Source organism: Labeo rohita, chromosome 16 (genome assembly GCF_022985175.1).
Source record: "Labeo rohita strain BAU-BD-2019 chromosome 16, IGBB_LRoh.1.0, whole genome shotgun sequence".
Classification (NCBI taxonomy): domain Eukaryota; kingdom Metazoa; phylum Chordata; class Actinopteri; order Cypriniformes; family Cyprinidae; genus Labeo; species Labeo rohita.
Window position 1 is genome coordinate 13,457,256 of NC_066884.1, and position 22,791 is coordinate 13,480,046.

The following is a 22,791-nucleotide window of genomic DNA, read 5'->3' on the forward strand; positions in this document are numbered from 1 at the left end:
AGCTGGGGCTGCCGTTCATTAATCATTCTGCTCTGACAGTGCTCTGAGCAGCCCACAGCTGCCACCCCGTCCCCCTCAATTTCTGTCACCGCCTACCACCACAGCCACCGACCCCCCCACGCCAAGCATCCCTATGCACGGCCGGGCGTGTGTACATTTAAACACACATTTGCATCCAATAAGATCATATACACAAACGCACGCGCCATATGACGGTGATGTATGAACACACAGGGTTAAGGTGCTGGTGTGTCCTGAATGCATGATGCATAATTGGTACCTGGGCCACTGTGTTTTGATGGTGGGAATCTAGATCAATAATGTTAAGATACAGAACGTACAGCCATTGTAAGAGGTGTGTCCATTGTACTGACTAAACTTTATGCGCACAAACAAGAACTACGACTTTTGTCTAATGAACACTACAGCATATTAACAGGGTTAACATGAAATACCACTTTTATGGTGCTAAGCGTATAATTTTTCTGTCAGAGTTTTAGCACGAGAAACGGGTGTGAAGCAACAGCTATAACTAGCCTTCAGTCTGGTCATGCTGGTCAGCAGGCTGCATTTAGAGGGGTTTTGACCACTTCTGGTCAGGGCTGGGAGACCAGCTAAAAACAGCTACTTCCAGCTTAAACCAGCTGGATTTAGAGGGGTTTTGACCACTTCTTTAGATGGTCAGACCGGTCTTAGTTGGTCAGGCTGGGAGACCAGCTAAAAACAGCTACTTCCAGCTTAAACCAGCTGGATTTAGAGGGGTTTTGACCACTTCTTTGGACGGTCAGACCGGTCTTAGTTGGTCAGGCTGGGAGACCAGCTAAAAACAGCTACTTCCAGCTTAAACCAGCTGGATTTAGAGGGGTTTTAATCACTTCTTTAGCTGGTCAGACTGGTCTTAGCCAGTGTGGCTGGGAGACCAGCTAAACCCAGCTACTTCCAGTTTAAACCAGCTAGATTTAGAGTGGTATTGTCCACTTTTTTTGCTGGTCAGGCTGGGAGACCATCTTAACCCAGCTACTTCCATCTTAAACCAGTTGGATTTAGAGGGCTTTAACCACTTCATTAGCTGGTCAGGGCTGGGAGACCAGCTAAAAACAGCTACTTCCAGCTCAAACTAGCTGGATTTAGAGTGGTGTTGACCACTTTTTTTGCTGGTCAGGCTGGGAGACCAGCTAAACCCAGCTACTCCCAGCTTAAACTAGCTGGTTTTAGAGGGGTATTAACCACTTCTTTAGCTGGCCAGTCTGTGAGACCAGCTAAACCCAACTACTTCCAGCCTAAACCAGTTGGATTTAGAGAGGTTTTGACCACTTCTTTAGCTGCTCAGGCTGGTTTTAGCTGGTCAAGCTTGGAAAACAGATAAAACCAGCTACTTCCATCCTAAACCAACTAAGACAAGCCAACCAACTTAGGCTGGTTTTAGCTGGTATTTTCAGCTGGGACTACATACAGGCCCTCAGTAACTAACAAATAACTAACTATAGATACTGCAGCTATACAAATCGTAATCATTACACCATGGTTACCATATTTTTACTACAATAAAACCATTGTTAACTTTTGAAAGATGTAGCAGTACTACTATCTTAATAGAATTTTAACTAGCATTACATTAGCATAACTGTTTTCAAAATGAAGTAGCTTTTCCAGTAACAAGCTACTGATTCATTTTAGTGAACTGTTTCTTTTAGCAGTTTTGTTAAAATGAACCGGTTAAAAAACGATTCACTGAATCCTTTGACTCGCGAGCCTGACTGTATAGTTTATCTTCTTAACGACTCAAAATTATGACCAACTTGTACTGTAGCAGTTTAACCATTTTAGTTTTCCCAACACTGCAGCTCCCAATACTTGCTTCTCATTGTCAAGCTCATCTCTTCATCAACCAATCAGCATCATTATCCCCAAAACACATTAAACAGATCTTCTAAGCAAATTAGTCCTCTAACTCTTTCTCAATCCAGCTCCACTCACCATGATCAGACACCGTCCTTTCTCCAGCCCCTAAATCTAACCTCTCTCCGTCTCTTTTCCTCCATTTTTCTCATTTTCCCTCTCTCAGCTGTGGCTCTGTCTCTCAGGAGGCTAAGCGTTCATTCCTGTGTCTGTGTGCTGCTGTCGATTGGGCACTAAGTGCTGTGAAGACCCCAGATAAATCCTCAATTACGGCCTATCTGCTTCTTACAGCCACTGATTAACGGTCAGGCCCCGTGGCCGGCACTCTCTCTTGCTCTTTCTCAGTCTCTCCCTCTCTTTCTCTGCCCCTTGGATACAGTACAGAACAAGCAGGAGATTTCCCCAGCGTCTGGTCAGTTCTCCTGAGACCTCCGAACACCAGATGACCAGTGGACGCTGTGAGCTGACTGCGCTGAAGTGTGCAAGTAACAGATTCTACAATATAAAGAATATAAATTCTAGAATATAAAGAATCATGTGGTGTGCCACAAAAGCAAAAAAAAAAAATTATTTTCCCCACTAACCGAATGTAAATAATTTCATGTTCCTTGTTCATGTAATGTGATTATATGTTGCTAAGATTTACCTGAAAGACACAGTCAGAAATCAATTGGGCATCATATGCACATAGCAAGCTGACTATGCTGAATTTTAAAATGCGTAAAAAAATTACAGTTACAGGCATCAAAGGTTCTGGTGTTTTGAGTTGTTGGACACCAATGCCACATCAATAATATCCAAGTTTGCATGTTTACCATCATGTTTGATGGATGTTATCTGAACGGTGGAAACTGAAGGTCAGATCAATACTTCTTAAAAAAAGGATTATGAACAAAATATGGATGCTTGAGCTCCTCAGGTTTTGGGCTTCTCAGTGTGAGATATTCACCTGTCCAGTTCTTGATTCCCTGGAGTGTCAGATCTCAGCATGGTGGGACTACGGTCGTATATCTGGACGGATATTATTGATCCTGTTATTTCAGTGTGGTTAAGGCTCACCGACCTCTCCCATCATGTCTAGTGATTCGCTCATCTGACTTGCAAGAACTTGATTGATGATGTTACCGACGCGACAAAAAAGTTCCGGCGGGATGCTAATGCCGTTGCACATTTTCCTTACTGGCTCTGATGACTGGGTGACCTTTGCACAACATCTACAGAATACAAACAGGCAAAATAACCAACACATAAAACTTCGCAATATTCAACAGAAAGAAATACAGAACTGGTATGAATAAAGGACCAATTACAGTGTATTAAGATAATGAATGCCTTTCTATACTGTTTCTGATGCATCACTGACATTTATATCTTTTTAAGTATTCTCATAGCTTCATAAAATTATGGTTGAAACACTGATGTCACATGGACTATTTTAACAATGTCCTTACTACCTTTCTGGGCCTTGAACGTGTCAGTTGCATTGCTGTCTATGAAGGGTCAGAAAGCTCTCAGATATCATCAAAAATATCTTAATTTGTGTTTCAAAGATGAACAAAGGCAATTTAATTAATAACATCATTTTCTTTTTTGGGTGTACTACCTCTTTAAATCATGTCAATTTTTTTATATAGTGGCTAATGACAAAGAGGTGTAAATCACAGTACTTTTACTGTGACAGCTGTATTGTCAGCACACCAAAATGACAATTTCTTCTTACACAGCCATTTTAGCTAACCTGATAAAGAGTATGTGGAAACATTAAGTATCTACTTTTAGTATTTTTCATGAAAAAACTGTATAGGTCTACTTTATACTGAACATGTGTAACACCACAGACACCATAACATGACATATGATGTTTGCAGGAGACTTTACAGGAGGGTCACATTAAATAGCAGCTTACAGTGTTGAGTTTCATCTATTGTGTGGCCAACAACAACCTGAGATATGTGCTTGCATCAGCATGTGAGTAGATGAGAATAGTTTGGTGTTAGAGTGGGGGATGGACGCAGTGACGACAAATGTTATGTTGGGAAAATACCCCTCTTTTTCCCTGCTAAGTCCAAATGAGTGTAAATGAAAGGCAGACAGATGTAGATCTGCTTTAAAAATCTAAATTTACAAATGCAGATCAACTACAAGGCAATTGACAATAAAACCAGAAGGGATCATGGGGAAGTTCACAAAATGGTTTGTAATGGTTGATATGCCAGTCTATTAGCACACAAACACACACCTTTACTGAATCCGCCAGTCCGGTGAGTGTACAAACAGAGTCATGTGACTGGTGGGGTCATGTGACAAGTCCTCAGAGGAGCTCATCAGCCTGTATGTAGATGTGTGGTGAGTGAGTGATTGCCAAGGGCTGAAAATTGGTGTAGTGAGCTTCACAGGGGAATTGCAGCACACACATACATACACATATGCAGGCAAGATTATGGCCCTGTGCAGAGCTGCCAAGCTGTAGCTGCCGTTACCTGCCAAGTATTAATATATGGTCCTGTATGCTCTTAAAGGAACAATACGCCCTGGCCTTCAGAGTGTCTGAGGGGTCAAAGGCCACTGGAGCACTCTGCGTAAGTCTTCGTGCACTTATAAATTAATCTCGTTCATGCAAAGCACATTTTTCACTAGGTTATGATTTTATATTTTGACTGAAATGTTAAGAAGATACACAGTGTTACTTACAGAATGACAAATACATTAAAAATAGTTATTGAAATAGTAAAATTATATATTTACAAAGTAGTGCTGTCAGATCGATTAGTCGCATTTCAAATCTATCATTTTCAAGCATCTATTTATCTAGTTGACTATACTTTTTATGTTAATATACGTTCATTTATGTTTAGATTTGTGTGTGTCTTATTTATTTCTATATACATTTTATTTTATTTATTGTATTTATTTATATAATTTATTTTGGATGTGATTAATCGCAATTAATCAATTAGACTATACTTTTTATGTTAATATATTTTTATTTATGTTTAGACGTGTGTGTGTATGTGTGTGTATTTGTTCACACACACACACACACACACACACATATATATACATACATACATATATATATATATATATATATATACACACACACACACACACACACACACATATATATACACATATACAATACATATACATACCGTATATATACACAGTATATATACATAGTTTTTTACAGTATATATACATAGTTTTTTTTATATATTTTTTATTTTATTTATATTTTATTTATTTTAGTTTGTTTATATTTAAGTCTGTGTTTTTTATTTTAAATAGATAGATTATCTATCTATCTATGTGTAAATACAGTACATATATCAGCAACTATGCCTAATAACTCAACAATGTGTGTAAAAGTAAATGTCTTTAACAGCATTGTTTTATCACCTTAAACGGTTTATACAAAATCCGATCAGCACGTAGATTTAGAGTTGAAGGTTTTTATAATAAAGCTGATTCTTTATACATGTAATTCATTGAGCATAACTTGAATGAATCAGTGTGGAGCGCCATGATCTTGACCGTTCAACAAATCAAAATCTTGAGTTTCTGAAAGGGTGAAAGGACATTTCACAGTACATTACATTACCTTAAAAACTGGTACACACCATAAATTTACCTAAACCTACAAGACGTGACTAGCAAAGCTAAGTACAGAAATCTGCTTTCAGGTCAGTTCAACACTCTGCTTCATACAAGAGACTTTGCATACAGCCTAAACAGTCTGATCCCAGACCGGCTGATGGTGTAGTCAGCTCAGCCATGTTCCCTTGGTATATTGGAGTGAGGGGGTGATTTGTTACTCTTCTTGGGCCGCTCATTTCCCCATGCCGCACGTTCTTCCCTCCGCCTTGGTGGTGTGATGAATAGCTGGCCGCATGGAGGAGAGCGGCCACGCCACCACCAAGGTTACAGTAACCTGGGCTCTAGTCTTAGGCTACCTGCCTCTAATTAGCAACCCATAGAGACGCTGAGAAATAGAGAAAGAGAAAAAGGAAGAGGGGGTGGAAGGAGCCCAGCTCTGTGTTTATGGGCTCTAAATCTGCATGGCAATTTTCGCCCGTCTCTCAATCTCCTTCTGATTACCTGCCCCCCATCCTCAGCCCCCTCCACTAAAGGTGGTTTGTGTCGACGTGCGTCTCTTCTGTCACTGATCACTTCTTCCGGCCTGCCTGAGGGAGATTACACACACACAACTGTGATTTATCAGAGGAAAGGATGGGATGGACTCCTCTCTCACTGTCTCTGGCTGCGGAATCTAATGGATTTATGAGCTGGAGATGCTGGAACAGAGATAGAGGATGAGAAAGAGAGAGAATCACGCAGCATTTGTTAGTTATTTATACAGAGGAGAGATACAGTGAATCCAGCCAGAAGGTATGTAGACTGATATACAAGAAAATTGAGCTTAATGATTAAGTAAGACAGTTAGTGTTCGCAATATTAGAGATTTTGACTCAAGCTTTTTTCTCAATTCTCACCATTCTAAACAGACAGATATTTAGGGCCACAGAAATGATATGGACAGTAGGGAAAGACCGTATCAGCTTGGCTTATGAATATTAATTAGCCAACATAATGTTCAGCCAGTAGTCTTTGCTGAAAGACTAGCCACAATCGCTGACTGCTTCACACTGGCGTATTTAATCGGTCCACTGTCAAAGCAGAATCGGAAGTTTTTGCTAAGTCTTAGAGTTGTCATTTTGTGACACATTCAATATTTTGGCAGTGTGGAACTAGGGGTGTGCGATATTTAAGGTCTTAATGAAAAGTCTATAATATACTTTGGTTAAAAATTCTCAATGGTTGTGTAAAACAGCACCCATTTTATCTTGCCAAAATGAGCTCTGCAAAAATCATCTCTTTCTGGTAGAGGCTGCTTTAAATGCAAATGAGCTCTGCTCGCCCCGCCCCTCTCTTTTCTCTGTGGAGTGATGAGCTGCTCTGAGAGATTGTTTACTTTAGCCGCATTTAGCGCATTTAGCCGCTAAACTTGCTAGCTAGCACATTATTAGGAAAGGTGATCGGAAAGATTCATAAAAAAAACCCTTATACTCACTTTTGCTGTAGATGAAGCTGGATCATGAATGATTCGCGCGAACATAGACGGATATATGTAGATCAGGAGGTGTATTCCCTTCAAAAGCAAACGTAATCTACTGCATCTTCAGTGGCTCAGATGTCAGGAGTAAATGATGACCACTATGTTCATTATTACATCCAGCAACACAACACCTCAATCACTCAATCAGAGATATTCTTGTCTAACTTACATCCCTGCTCGGGCATTGAAACAAAGATGACTGTGACAGCTGATCTGAGGTAAAATGCTCATGTCAATCAATTATCGTGGGAGCGGCCTCTGTGGGTGTGACGCCACAACGTCAGGCATCTAAGAATGGCTCGTTTTGAAAAAGGGGATATTATTTTTACATAGTAATTCAAAACCACTGCATGGATTTTTATCATTATAGGGTAGATTTGTACATACACTGCCAACACACATTAATGTTCAAACAACATAAAAAAGTGAACTTAGCATCTGATGACCCCTTTAACAATAATTAGACAATATTTTGCTGAGCGTGTTATTGTGGTGGTATCTTAAGGACTACCATGGACAGCTGACTCCTAAATGTTTTGATATTCTTCATATTCTGTGTGGTGGTCAGTTCACACTGATAGAAATTTATCTTTTCCAAAAAGTTTCAGTTGATTTTTACCTTTAATGGGCATTTTAACTTTTGAAAAGCCATTTTTTTTTTCTAAAAGTACATTATCTTCTGAACAAATTCTTACATTTTGGGCTGTTACCAAGCAAATGAAATCACTATCAACAAAATTTGTCTTCGCAATGCAAAGGAAACACAGAAGCTACATCTTTAATGCAGGTCATGCATGCATTTAACCTGCAGTTACAAATGCATAAATAATGTTTTGATATTTTAAACATAAAACGTTGAATACTAATTATTTAAAATATTTGAAATTATTTAAATAGTAAAAAGATGCTTTAAATGTGGAATTAAAACCACCAGTGGCAGCAAGTCACATCTCACACACCTCTACATGGAACCCATAACTTTTACATTTGATAATTTCCCAAAAACAAACAGGAGGAGGGCACATTGCTTTGCTCCAGTGTCTACTAAAAATGCCAGTTATGTCTCTGCCAAGACTGAGACAGAGGCATTAGAGTGGCACTTCAACCCCTGAGGATAAAGACAGGGACTAGGGAAATGTGCCAACCATAGCAGAGGCGCCAGTTGTAGAGGCTGAGGGTGAGGAAACGGACTTGGCACTGCATGGTCTGTGGACAAAGAGTGGACATTGAGGACCTCTCTGAACGTGCATCAAAGACTGACATGGAAGTCGCATTATCTTTGTTTTCTTTGCGCACAAAAAGTATTCTCATAGCTTCATAAAATTACTGTGGAACCACTGATGTCACATGGACTATTTTAACAATGTCCTTACTACCTTTCTAGGCCTTGAACGTGGTAGTTCCGTTGCCGTCTATGGTCAGAAAGCTCTCGGATTCAATCAAATATATCTAAATTTGTGTTGTGAAGATGAACGAAGGTCTTATGGATTTTGAACGACATGAGGGTGAGTAATTAATGACAGACTTTTCATTTTTGGGTGAATATGCAGAAATCGTGGCACTAGTACACACCTCACTGTGCTGGAGTGTGCTGTCGGGTGGTCGCCCTTTCCACACCTTCTCAGGCCACTAGAGCCTCATCCTGTGACACAAACATACTGTTTCTCTGTCCTAAAATACCAGCGTGCGTGTCTGTTGTAGCCTTTGCTTGTTCACTAGTGGAAACTCCTGCTGCCCAGTGCCAGCGCTAATTGCTTTTGACATTGTTTGGCCTCTTGCCGCCCAGTTTAGGACAAATCCTTCATTCATGCGGTGAGGAACGCTCACAAGACCCTCGACCCCATCCAGTGTCCTCCGCCTCCCGCCTCTTTAATTAACTGCTAAGAAACTGCAAGGACCGTGGTGGGAAATTTGCACACAAAGGGCCGGTGTCTGGCCTCTCCTCCCCTCATCTCTCCATCCTTTGCTCTAGTATGCTCTTTCTCACCTCACACATCCCTTCATTTTGACCCATGTTCTTGTCCGGTACAACAAAGAAAACTGACAGAGCTTCTTTTTTTTCTTGTCTTGTCTTTCTTCTCACCCTCCGCTCGTTCTCGCTTAAAAAGCGGCTTTTCCTTTAACACGACTCGTTGGGAAAAGGCCCGTCATCCCTTTCATTTCGCTCCCTAGCTTTCTCCTCGTCCGATACTCTTTTTTTTTTTTTCTCCGACATTCCCTCTGTCTTGCTCTTCCCTCCTTTTCATGGCTCTGCTGAGGGTCGCGGAGGCCCTTTGTGCGCTGGCGGATGGCGCTCTGAGGCAGTTAGCCGACTGAGTTGAGTGAGAGCCCTCCAGAGAGGCCTCAGAAGAATGCGGCCAGAGCAGAAGTGTAAACAGGTGGAGATCTCTATTGTGAAGCGCCGCACAGTTTCCCGTACTGCGCACACACACACGCACTCAACATTCCTCCATCCACCCACTGTCAGTTATTGTTTTGGGCTTTTTTTCTTCCTCCCTCTTTTTATTCAGTCCCCACCTTCCCAAAAGCAGCCTTTTGTGCTCTTGTTGGGCCACAAGCTCCCAGAAGACCCCCCCAACATCAGTGGTGGGTCTCTCTGTTGGCGCTGGTCTGAGGGCGAAAGATGGGGTCTTGACTGGATCCATGTCTTGGTGACACAAAAGGACAGGCATTGCTATATTCATGCTGCCAGAAACCACTGCAAGACATGTAACTATATGCAATGTGTGAATTATACCCTGATTTTCAACAGGGTCGAACTGTTACAACATAACTTTTAGAGCCCAAATTCCTAGCTATCTGCTTGTTGTCAACATGAGCTATCTAAATGCTAACACTAGCTAACCATAAGTTTTCACATGCACAAATTGTAACAGAATGCATTTGTGCAAACTAGTATTGCCATCGTTAAAAAGACGCTTTATAAAGCGTTTTTCAGCGCCAAATTAAAATACTCACAATGGCCTCCTTTACACTTGCCATTAGCATGTGTTTTTAGCTAATAAAGATGTAACTGCTAATGCATTTTCATTATCTGCATTTAGCATTTAAGTAAGTAATCTATAATGTTGATGTAAGTTTATGATATAAATGTACAGTTATGTACAGTTTAAAGTAAGGCTTTATTTTTTTTCTTTAAGGAACTCATAATTTATTCAGCAAGAATGCATTAACTTGATTAACAGAGACAGTACGTATTTACAATATTACAAAAGATTTCAAATATAAGCTCTGTTTCACCACTTCCACAAAAATATTAAAGGGATAGTTTAATAATAATAAAATTATTATTTTATTTCAAAAATAAAAATTCTGTCATCTTCAGAACACAAATTAAGATATTTTTGATGACATCCGAGAGATTTCTGACCCTGACAGCAATCTAACTGACACGTTCAAAGCCCAGAAAGGTAGTAAGGACGTCATTAAAATAGTCCATGTGACATCAGTGGTTCAGACGTAATGTTATGAAGCTACAAGAATTCTTTTTGTGGCTAGACAACAAAAATGTCATCTTCTCTTTCGTGTCAGTATTAAGCCCGGGACACACCAAGCCGACGATTGCCCGTCGGTTAACATCGATCGTATCTGTCAGGCTAGTCTGTTTGGTGTGTTCCACAAGTCAGCTCTCATTGCATGCACGCCAGTGGGAGTTTGCCCGATTCAACATGTTGAATCAGCATCAGGACCGATGGGGTCGACAGGGAAAGTGAGAACTCTGATTGGATACATGATCTTACCCAAGCATTCCAATATAAGAATATTTTCATAACAACATGAGCCGCTTAAAATAAAGAAAGTTATCAACATTACTGATATTCAAAATAGTAAGCAAGCACATATCTGGTATATCATTGTTTCGGTTTCTCCTTTAAAATGATGAATATATACTATTAAAAGCTGCTGATTTAGACAGATAAATCTTCTCACGCAGAATGCATGTGTAAGTTTGCAGTCGGCTGTAGACTCTGCGGTGTTCAAGTGCAGCTTTTTGGTCCGACACGAAACAACAACACCATTGGCTTTTGCGCCGCTAGACGGCTTGGTGTGTCCCGGCCCTTAAGGTTGGGTGATTTTTCCAATTTTATCGATTAATTTGAATTTAATGTTTTGGCACGAAAACGAGGAATCGTGATTTTGAATAGAAATATTAGACACCTTGACAATGTGCCAATGATAACAGTTAAGAGAAAAGAATGATCCAACCGCATGAGGACGCATGTGATTAACCGCTCACGTGTGTGACACGCTCAAATCGCTAGGGGTCATTCACACAGACTGCGTTTTTGAGTTGACAAAGATGTGACGTTGGCAGTAGAGTAGGAAAAACATGCAAGATGGGAGTGAACTTTTAACTTGAGCGCCGCGTTTTTAGAATGCCGTTTCATGCATGAAATGCAAGAGACGCGAGTGCAACACTCAAACGTGTACGTGTTTACATAGAAAAAAAAACAATGGAAATGCAGCGCAATTGAATTAAAAAAAACTATGCAGAACTACTACTGTATGTCTGATATTTCATGTTTGCATCATGGTGACAGGCTGAAAGCTGCTGTTCATTATTTTTACAGAACATTTATAGTTAATAGTCTACTGGTGTTATACCTTCAGTCATTTTGAATTTGAATTACCCAGACTTTTGATTTTTTTTTTCCTCGTATTATTTCTTAACATATAATATGTATAAGACGAGTTCATGCATCTTTTCAGTAAAGATATTTAACAATTTAACATGTGATTTGTTTAACATTTACATTTACACATGTTGACAACTTCATGTGTGGTGCACTTGGAATAGAATTTTCTTTAACTGAAGGGTTAATAAAGAAAACGTTACTTGAATCATGTTGTAGTTACATTTTCAAGCTAGAAACCTTAAAGGGGTCATCGGACGCCCATTTTCCACAAGTTGATATGATTCTTTAGGGTCTTAATGAAAAGTCTATAAAAAAATTCTCAATGGTAGTGTAAAACAACACCCTTTTTAAGAAACTTTCTTAAGCACCAAATCAGCATATTAGAATGATTTCTGAAGGATCACATGACACTAAAGACTGAAGTAAGGACTGCTAAAAATTCAGCTTCACCGGAAAGAATTACATTCTAAAATTAATCTAAATAGAACATAGCATTCACAATATTACTGTTTTTACTGTATTTTTGAGCAAATAAATGCAGCTTTTGGTCCATAAGATACTTCTTTCAAAAACATTAATATGGTAGTATAAAAAAATATATATATTAGACCCTCCTAAATATCATATAATTCACACCTAGGCTAGCATTTACACAAGCAACACAAGCAAATTTAACTTCAACCCATAGAAGAGAGTTCTTGTTTCACAGCATTCATGCATTAACACTAATAAGGCTCCCTACTGCTGTATGGCAACTAGTGTATTTGCAGTTATAGATATTACTGGTGCATTAATAAATCAATAGAGAAGAAAAAAAGGTCTTTAAACCTGCAAGTGACCCAGTTGGCTTTCTCTTGTTTTTTAGAGTGACAGGGAAAGGAGAATGTTAGTGCATGCATGCATGAATGAGTGTGAGTGTGTGTGTGTGTGTGTGTGTGAGAGATCAAACATGACTATGTGTGTATGCTCAGACAATACCTGAAATGACACGATAACACCGACAATCCTAGCGCACAACTCCAGAAAGAAATGACAAGCAGAACGAAAGAGAAAAACTTCTGTTCGCCTGGGGAATTGGCGCTGACCCATCTGTTGAAAACGTTCCACATATTGTGACCTAGATAATAGGGCATACTTGAGCTACGTAGGTAGATCTAGTGATGCGTCTAAGCATCGGACACATATCGATTTATGTTTCTGAACTAGATGTCTTAAAATAGCGAGGGCTTTTGCATAATTCGAGTATGCAGACGGTAAGACGCTACCCTAATGATGCAGGCAAGAGTTGAAATGAATGTCTCAACAAACACATTTATTTGCTAAGAACGCTCTCGGTTTGTTCCACTGTCACTTTCCTTGAGAAAAGTCTCTGTCTAGTGAAAAGACGGAACGAAAACATGAACGAACTGACTCTCTGAAACTCCAAGGTGCTCGATTGCCCACCCATAAGCCCGCTGTTCCTTTTTGGCCCCACTTTCTCATTATTGAAAATGTTGCTTTTCTTTTGCTCTCCTTTCTTTGCTCGTTCCAAAGACGGAGGTCTTTTGTGCGAGTCCAGAGGACTGTGCTCCGGGTGAGGGGCTGAGGTGTATGGGAGAGAAAGTGATATCTCTAGCTCCTAATGAAGGAGCCGTTCTGTTTATGAAGGCACCTTTTCAGGGCCACCTGACCTCGGAGGCACCAAGAGAAAGTTCTAGAACACTGGAAGGGTAAGTGGGGAGCATGTGTATGTAGGGGGAAGGTGGGGTTAAGGACTAGGAGTTGCAAAAGAGCCCCCCTTCAATCACTTTACCTCCGTAAATGCACACAGACACAGGCAAGAGACATCCTCAAGAGTGCCCATTGTAGCTGGCAGTATTATGCTTGAAACAGAGGGAAATTAATTTGCTGTTTTCTATAAAGGGTCCTTCTTCGCAGTCGAAAGGCCACTTCACGAGAGGGTGGGCTGGAGAACCCCTGGTCCGATCCACACGTCCGAGGGGGCACATGTGTGAATGGATGCACGCATTTACAACACAAATACGTGTTCAGATGCAGCTCCCATTTGGTGAACCTCTGAATTTTAACACAAAAATGAACTATTGGCTCCTAAAATCAAATAAAGAAAGACTTTTAGTTGAAAGATTACCAAATCTTGAACCATACATGACAAAAATCACAAGCATGATTCATTAACAAGAAAACGCATGAGAGTCATTTGTTTGCACAACAGACATCAGGGCTCACACTCCGACGAATACAAATTTAACTGATAAAACCTGAAAAAATTTAAACAAAAAAGTGCACTGAAATTTGTATCTGAAAAAAAGGATCTGAAATGTTGTATCCTAAATTAGCACATAAAAAATGTTGTACCCTAAATTAGAACATAAAAAAATTGACTTAAATAAGTTTAAAGCTAAAATGACTAAATCTGAAATAAAAAATAGAGCTAAATAGAATTATTTTTAAAATACAAAAACTAATAAAACAAATTACATAAACACATAAAATTACTAAATTAATCAAAAAACTTGAAAACATAAAAAACAAAAATAATTAAAAATGTAGTAACTAATACTACAATAACATAAATAATACCAAAATAACACTGCCACATACATTTGAATTTAAAGTCTGATGTACTGTAAGTTTTTCCAAATTCCATTTTTTCTGTTTTAATTTTTCTGGATTCTATATATATATGTGTGTATATATATATATATATATATATATATATATATATATACATATATAAATCATAAAACTTACACAATTTATCAGCAATTTACTAAAAGTTTGACCAATATATATATATATATATATATATTTTTTTTTTTTTTTTTTTTTAAGGCTCTATGAAATAGATTTTTCCCTCAACTTCAGTTTTATTGATTTTTCCATTAAATTTCTAAATTTCATTTTAATGGTTTCATTAAACTGTAATAAATCAAAAGCATGTGCAATAAATTAATTGTATAAAAAATAATTTATTACTATTTTATGCCTTTATTTATTTTTTTATATATAAATACTGTGTTGTGTATGTACTTTTTATTTTTTATTTTTTTATTAGGTAAATATTCCTTAAAATATAATGTTTTAATAATCATTTTATAAGTAGTAGAAGTACTATCATTACATTAAGTAATATATTTCTGTCACGGATACGCTGAATTTTTATTTTGACGGGTCGGTGTAAAGAACTTTAAGTTTCTGTTTGTATATGACATGACAATAGTTTTCTCTAAAGAAAAGGTAAAAAGCTCATCAAGTGACTCTCAAAGCAGTTCTAGATTATGTTTAATGTGTTCATGTACTCATATATTGAGGCGGCAGAGGCTGAAAACACAGCAAGCGTCATATGCACTTTAGTATACGGAATAGGGCCCTAATAATCAATTTCAAATAAAGTCTCAATTCCTAGTTGCAAAAATACCATTCAATATTTACCTACTTTCTGACTGCCTTAAAGGATGCCTTTATTAGTTATCTCTAACAAAGCACACATTAGTATTTGAGTTGTAATAAAGCCAAATTTTTGCTAAATGACACTAATGTTTAAGCATTTAGAACATACATCATATATTCTATATTTATGCAAAGCTTTTAAAGTATTTGCTCTCTTTTTTTGGGATGCACAAATTGGAGGTCAAACATTATCCTGAGCACAGCTTCTTTTAGTACTATTAGTACAACAATCAGCTTTGACCGATCATAGACCCTCAATCACACGTGGTTCATAAAGGCAACTGCACGCCGTCACCCTGTCACATAACTTCACAAGCAGAACTGTAATCACGGTGCCCCGGCCCAGCTCCTCTTTGTCAGCCTCACTGTAGTGGCATTAAATTTTAAGTGCGAATGTGATTATCGTGCCGCATTCATTTTTAATGGGCTTTGCCACTATGTGTTTTAACATGCAGCAAAGCACCACCGTCAGCTGAGTCAGCCAAATTTTGTGCTGATGGTGCATATATTCGCATATATACATGTGCTGCTTATTTCTGCTTCTCTCTTTCTAAGCCATCTCTTATTCTTTCACCTCTTTTTCTTCCTTCCTGGCAAGTTGTGGGACGAAGGCCAAGGCAATGGTTAGTGGTGCAGTGAACTTGCAGTTTGAGTTCCAACTAAAGTTTAAAATGCAAATGCTGAGCAATGCATTCATTTAAACATGAACTGTGCAATTTCTAGCTTTTAGTGTCACCAAATGAAACTGCAAAAATAATGATAGATTTGAACAGGTTTCCAGAAAACACCCCCTATCTGCTAATAGAGTCCAACAATGCCTGCCCACTTTTTCAGTGGCCTTGGTTCTACAATTATTTTTCCCCATTAATTGTTCCTAAGGATTTAACAACAAAAAAAGATTACAAACTGTGATTTGATGCAAAAATGATTTGAAAATCAGACAAATTAATTCAAAAACTAATTCAGCGATATCTTTGCCGTACTATCCTTTCATCTCTTAAGGGTGATTTCCAATGACACCGCTACTCAGTGCATTTAGTGGTGTCTTACAAGATGTTGTTGAGAGTAAATAACTTTCCTTTACAACACTATTTCAGTCTCTTTCAATATAAAAGTCTTTACTGTTAACGCACTCTTAAAAACAGTCTCTTGTTGCCATCTAATGGCGGAATAATGTAACTAAAAATAAATAACTAAATCACCATTTCTCAATAAATACTATCACTAAATACTATTATTATTTATATAAAATAGTATTTATTAGGGGTGTGACGAGACGCTTATCCCACGAGACGAGACACGAGACTGGGTTAACGAGAACGAGATGAGATAAGACGAGATTTTTAAACTTTTCTTAAGAAATCCTCAGTGATGAAATATATAGGGAAAATAGTCTTTAATTCAACTAAAAAGACAAAATGCAAAAAAATGTAGGTAAGACAATAAGTGTTTATTTCCAAACTATAAACTTTTATCCCAGTACTTCTATTATTTAAATGTCTGTAAGAGAAATAATGATTAATGTGATTGAAAAGACTGTTTGTGTTGCTCTTTCTGCGTTCACATTTACCCCGACCCTCTGATTCATTAACATTGACAGCGACAAAAGGTGTTTCTCATGCTCCACTGACACTCGCAATGTTAACAGTCCTAATAGACATAGCTAAATCGTTGTCATTTAGGAATAAGATCACGTGGGTGTTTGAATCGAGATCTTGATATTTTAAGGATTAATTGTCACAAGATCTTGCGAGTCGTGAGATCCGACTGCCACGAGATCTCATCACATCCCTAGTATTTTTTGAATAATGGTATTTAATAAACAACAACAGCCATCATAAAAAATTGTGAGGCAATTCAGTCAAAAGTACACCCACTGAGCAAACGACGTCCAAACGACGTCATTTCAACGTCTTTGTCGGAATATAGACATGATCTGCACGTCGGGTGGACGTCTCATGTTTGTTGGGCAAAGACAGTGGTCTGATATACAGCATTAAACTTACATACCGTTTTGAGATTTTGCCCTCAGCCAAAACTATTTGCTCCAGAACAAATAATAGATTAATGAAACCAAAGACTGCCTGTTAGATTTACCCATTTCTCATGTTTAACCACTGTAGAGACAGAGCCAGTGGCCAATACCAGAAGACCTGGCCGATGATATGCTGCTCTCGGCGAGTTCATGAACACAGAAACTCACATCTCCGAAAACACAGAAGCAAATTTTTAAATAGAAAATATCTTAATTAACAAACCACATATATAAAGTAAAAACAACCATATTGTCGACTAAAAAAAAATACATTAAAAAAATATATTGATAAAATTGCAGTGGATTTGAGCGTCTGCCATGTCACTCGCTGTGAGAAATACTGCAAACTAGGGATGTGACGAGATCTCGCAGCACGAGATCTCACAAGATCCGATGTGTCTTAACGAAGCGAGACACTGACTGCTTCACTGCATGTTTTTTTTTTTTTTTAATGAATATATGTTTTTAAAAGACTTAAACGATGAACAGTTTGTCAGAACCACTAGTAAATTACTTTATTTTGTTCAGTTTTCTAATCTTTTTTCTCCAGAATCGCGAGAGAATCATGCTCTCCAATTTATTAAAAACAACTGGGATTCTCAATTTATCGTGAATCGTGAAGCTCTTGTTGTTTATTACTGCATATAATTCATTAAAATGGAAGTTTAATTTCATAAAGTTCAAAATGCACCTACATTTCTTTGCATTTTGTCTTTTTCAGTTGAATAAAAGATTATTTTCCCTATATATTTCATCATTGAAGATTTCTTAAGAAAAGTTTAAAAATCTCGTCTCGTTCTCGTGAACCCAGTCTCATGTCTCGTCTTGTGGTATAAGCGTCTTGTCACACCCCTACTGCAAACTGTGAAATGGTTGGAGTTCTGTTATCACTAGAATATCAAAAGGCTCTTAGCCAATCAGATTCGAGAACAAGAAAGAACTATTGTTTAAATATTCATATTTAAACAATACACAGACGGACAGACAAGAGAGACAGACACCATTGGTTGAGTCAGTGTTGCTATCAGTTAGTGCTGGGGTGCATTTCCCTACAGCATCGTTAGCTAACTATGGCCATAACTTCCATTGAACTCTATTTTTAACGAAGCAACTTGCGTCCATAGCTGCTTTTAGTAATGCACCCCAAAGCCACAGAGCAACAATCAAAACAATCAATCAAATGGTTTCAGTTGTAGTTGTCTACACATAAAAAAGCTAGGGTAGGAGAAAGTATTCCAAATCACACACTTCAGCTTTAAATGAACCAACGAAAGCCCAGTTTTGACAGCTTGATTAAGAAAAATCTACATGTTCATAGACGTCTTTGAAAAGATGTTGAAAATAATCAGCCGTGATTTTCCTCAGGGCATTTGTTGGCATCTTTATCGAGAGCAATAAAGAAAATGGACCCATCCTACCACTGCCAGCGCAAACGCGAACAAAGACATGATTCAACGTAGAGGAAGAAAGAACTGAAAGGTGATGCCTCATGGGAGGGAAGCAGACAGGAAGTCTGCCAAATCAATAACACATTATTAGTTCGGGGGGCATGAAAAGAGATAGGTGAACCTTAATACACCTATGATATCTTCATAATAACAATATTGAGATTTATAAATAAAGGGGGGCAGATACTCGGGCGAGTGAATTCCAGCTGGCTTTATTAGCTGCCAGTCTCACTGCCAATATGTTCCTTGACTTCACTGCCCAAAATGGTAACTGTCCTTCGTCAGATCAAATTAAAGAGACTGACAGGCAATAAGAAATTTGCGACATTAAACGTATTTTCCTTTGCTGCGCATTCACGGCTCTTTACATACAGAAATGTGTGTGTGTGGCGGGTGCTTCAGATAGAGCTTTTATTAAAGCAGGTAGAATTTTCAAACTCTAGATCCTGATAAGCACTGGCAATGACACAGGAAGCTTGAAGACATGCATGTGACATCCCGTCACTTTTTCATGCTATCGGCCTGTGTGGTGTCCACAGAGTTTACAGATGGTGTGGGCCTGGTGAGCAGCTAAACATCTGCATGCTACATTACAGGGTTTTGAACTACTATTTAATTGGTTTTGCTGCCACATTTGCGTCTTTTGTTCGCTCTTAGTTTCTCTTTCTTTTACATTTCTCCAGATGCATTGTTCTCAGAATCCTGCAATCCCTCTCAAGCTGACTTTTTGTTCGCCGGGCCACACAGGGAGTGTTCTGTGGAAGCTGCTCTTGCGGAGAACTAACCCCACTTCACCATCAGATTCTGACAGAAGAAAGAAAACTGAATAGAATTTTGCAGATGCTCAAGCTCTGCTGAAATCCCAAACGCAGAGGGCTAAGCTTTACTTCAGGTGCTTTAAGTCATTTTCCCTTGTTGAAAATACAGCCTACAGTACTCTATAGCTATGTTTCCATCACCCTGTCTTTATGCACATTTTGAAAAAAAAACACTTAATTCACAAAAATGTTTTTATTTATTATATATGAAAATCATTATATTCAGTTGCTACTTTTCTTAGTGATATTTAGTGCCAGTTTATCCGCGATTGATTTTGGGATTTTGTTCTCTTTGACCCGTTAGATGGAAATGGTGCTTATCTGCAAATGTTTTATGCGATATTTCAAATTTGCACACAAGTTAAATTCAACAACTTTGGATGGAAGCCCAGTTTATATCGATAATGACAAAAAGTGATTTCAAGGAAATAAAAAAACTGAGGCAGAAACCAGCTTCCATACAGGTGTAAAGAAAAACAAACAAATTTATAAATAATATTAAAAAAATGTATTTCTTGTAATTGCAACTTTACATCTCACAATGTGGTTTTCATGTGGTTTTAATTTTTTATGTATGTATGCATGCATGCATGTATGTATGCTTTTATTTATTTATATTTATTTACTCTGATGTGAAAATGGGCTTCCACCAACAAAATGTTTGGACTTGTTACAAATGGGTTTATGCATAGATTTGGTTTTGATTTAGCCAATAATTAGTGCCATGTTATGATCGATATCCAATATTAATTATATATAAATATACACTACTAGTCAAAAGTTTTTGAACAGTAAGACTTTTAATGTTTTTTGAAGAAGTCTCTTCTGCTCACCAAGCTTGCATTTATTTGATCCAAAGTACAGCAAAAACAGTAAAATTCTGAAATATTTTTACTATTTAAAATAACTGTTTTCTGTTCGAATATATTTTAAAAAGTAATTTATTCCTTTGATTTTTAAAGCTGATTTTTTAGCATCGTTACTCCAGTCACATGATCCTTCAGAAATCATTCTAATATTATAATTTGCTGTTCAAAAAACATTTATTATTATTGTTGTTGTTGTTGTTGTTGTTGAAAGTAGATTTTTTTTTCAGGATTCTTTGATGAATAAAAAAAAAAAACAGCATTTATCTGAATATCTTTTTATTTAAAATAAATGATGATATTTTGATCTTTCTATTCATCATATAATCCTAATAAAAAATGTACCCAATTGTTTTAAATGTTGATAATAATAATAATAATAATAATAATAATAATAATAATAAATGATTCTTGAAAGAACATCAGCATATTAGAATGATTTCTGAAGGATCATGTGACACTGAAGACCGGAGCAATGATGCTGAAAATTTAGCTTTGATCACAAGAATGAATTACATCTAAAAAAAATAAAAATAAAAAATAGAAAACAGTTATTTCAAATCGTAAAAAATGTTTTAAAATTTCACTGTTTTTGCTGTACTTTGGATCAAACATAAAGGCTTTTGACTGGTAGTGTACCTAATAATAAACAATACAATATCTATAATTAGATATTAAAATTCAACCATTTTAAATGGAAAAGCAATGGAACGATGGAAAAAGGCACGACAACATTACAATGTACAGTATAAAAAACCTGATATTTACTTTGAAAAACATTCAGTTTAAAAGTGTTGATAAATTATTAGTGTTTTAAAGATAAAATTAAAGAAATGTTAGATGATGGCAAATGCAGGTTTTCTGAAATTTTGAATATAACAACACATAAAATTCACAACAGATTCACTCAAATATCTGCTACGTATCATTGATCATAAAAACACTGAACCGAATATATATAGTACACTTTACATCTACAAATACACAATGCCTCATCTCAACATGCTTACATTACAAGTACTTATCAAAATTATTCTGATTTCAAGTTATTACACACAAAATCATGGTTGGCTAAAAGTGTCACTTTTTATAGGTTGATAAAAATGAGGTATGCTGCTGCTTAAGACAATCGGGAATCTCAAGCAATTTGCTAAGACAGGCACCCAAATTGAGACAATGCCAAGAACACAAAGCTGTGGCTCTAAGAGACTCCAAGGCCTGTATTTGGCACTAAACTAGCTCTGCTATAGGCTGTACCCACTGGAGACCTATAGAGACATGAGGTTCATGCCAGGAGGACTCCCTGCTTACATAACCCTGCCAACTCAGAGGCCCGTATAAGACTGAGTACACGTGGGTATATGTTTGTGCATGCCCTCTGCGCCCTCTCAGCGTGCGGCATGTGCACGGTTGCCCTGTAGGTCAGAGGTATTGGGCACAGTGCCTGGCACTGACACAGACTGGGCATCTGACTCCTGTCACTGTTCCCATTGCCCATGCAGCAACAGCCTGGCATGGGCCGTCGACAACTGGTAATATTGGCACACACACCCAGAAACATTCTCCTACATGCCATCTATTCAGCCCAGAGCCATTTGGCAGGCATTCCACCCTCCCCAATTTAATATGAGGTGGCCTCTCATTCCCTAATCATTAAATAGTTCATCTTTTGATTCTTCTCCATGTGAAATACACTCATTTAACTTGTTGCTGTAAAAGTTCTATTCATATGTATTTGATTTTAGATTCTGTTACGCACAGATATGAGCTCACTTTATGTGCCAAATGAGTGTTCAGATATCAAATGATTTAGGGTTCAATACAAGGCAAGCTCAATCAACAGCATTTGTGGCATTACCACAAAAATAATTTGACTCGTCTCTCTAAAATGTTCTCAAAAAAACAAAAAATAAAAATAATGGAGTTTACAATGAAGCACTTGCAATAGATGAAGGATTTAAAGCCAAAACGGGACGCTTATAATTTTATACATTTCCAATAATTCAAGTTAAAACTTGCTATTATTCGAGCTGTAAAGTTGTTTTACAGTGTTTTACAGTCATTTTAGGTTATCACTGCAAAAATTGTCAGAAATGAACTGCTAAAATAACTGTTTAACTGTAAGGTATCTTACCACATATGGTAAAAAACTGTAAATGGTTTAACATTGTATATGAAATTGTACAGTAAAATACTGAAAAATTAGTTTTTCCATGTGAAAAATATAATTTATGGTGAAAAACATAGAAAGGACATTCCCAGAACCACCTGAATGACATCACATGAGATCATATTTGTTTCTCATTTTTGTTATTAGTAATGGCAGGCTTTTTTTGTTTGTTATTTGGTTATTGTAGGGTGCTATGAAATCAGTTCTATTTTTTCCCAAATTACGTTTTAATTTTTTATTTTCCAAATTCCATTTTTAATTTTTCTAGACTCTGTTTTAATGATTAAATAAAAAAATATTAATAAAAAAGCATGTCTACTTACTTAACACATGAAACTTACACAGTTTAACA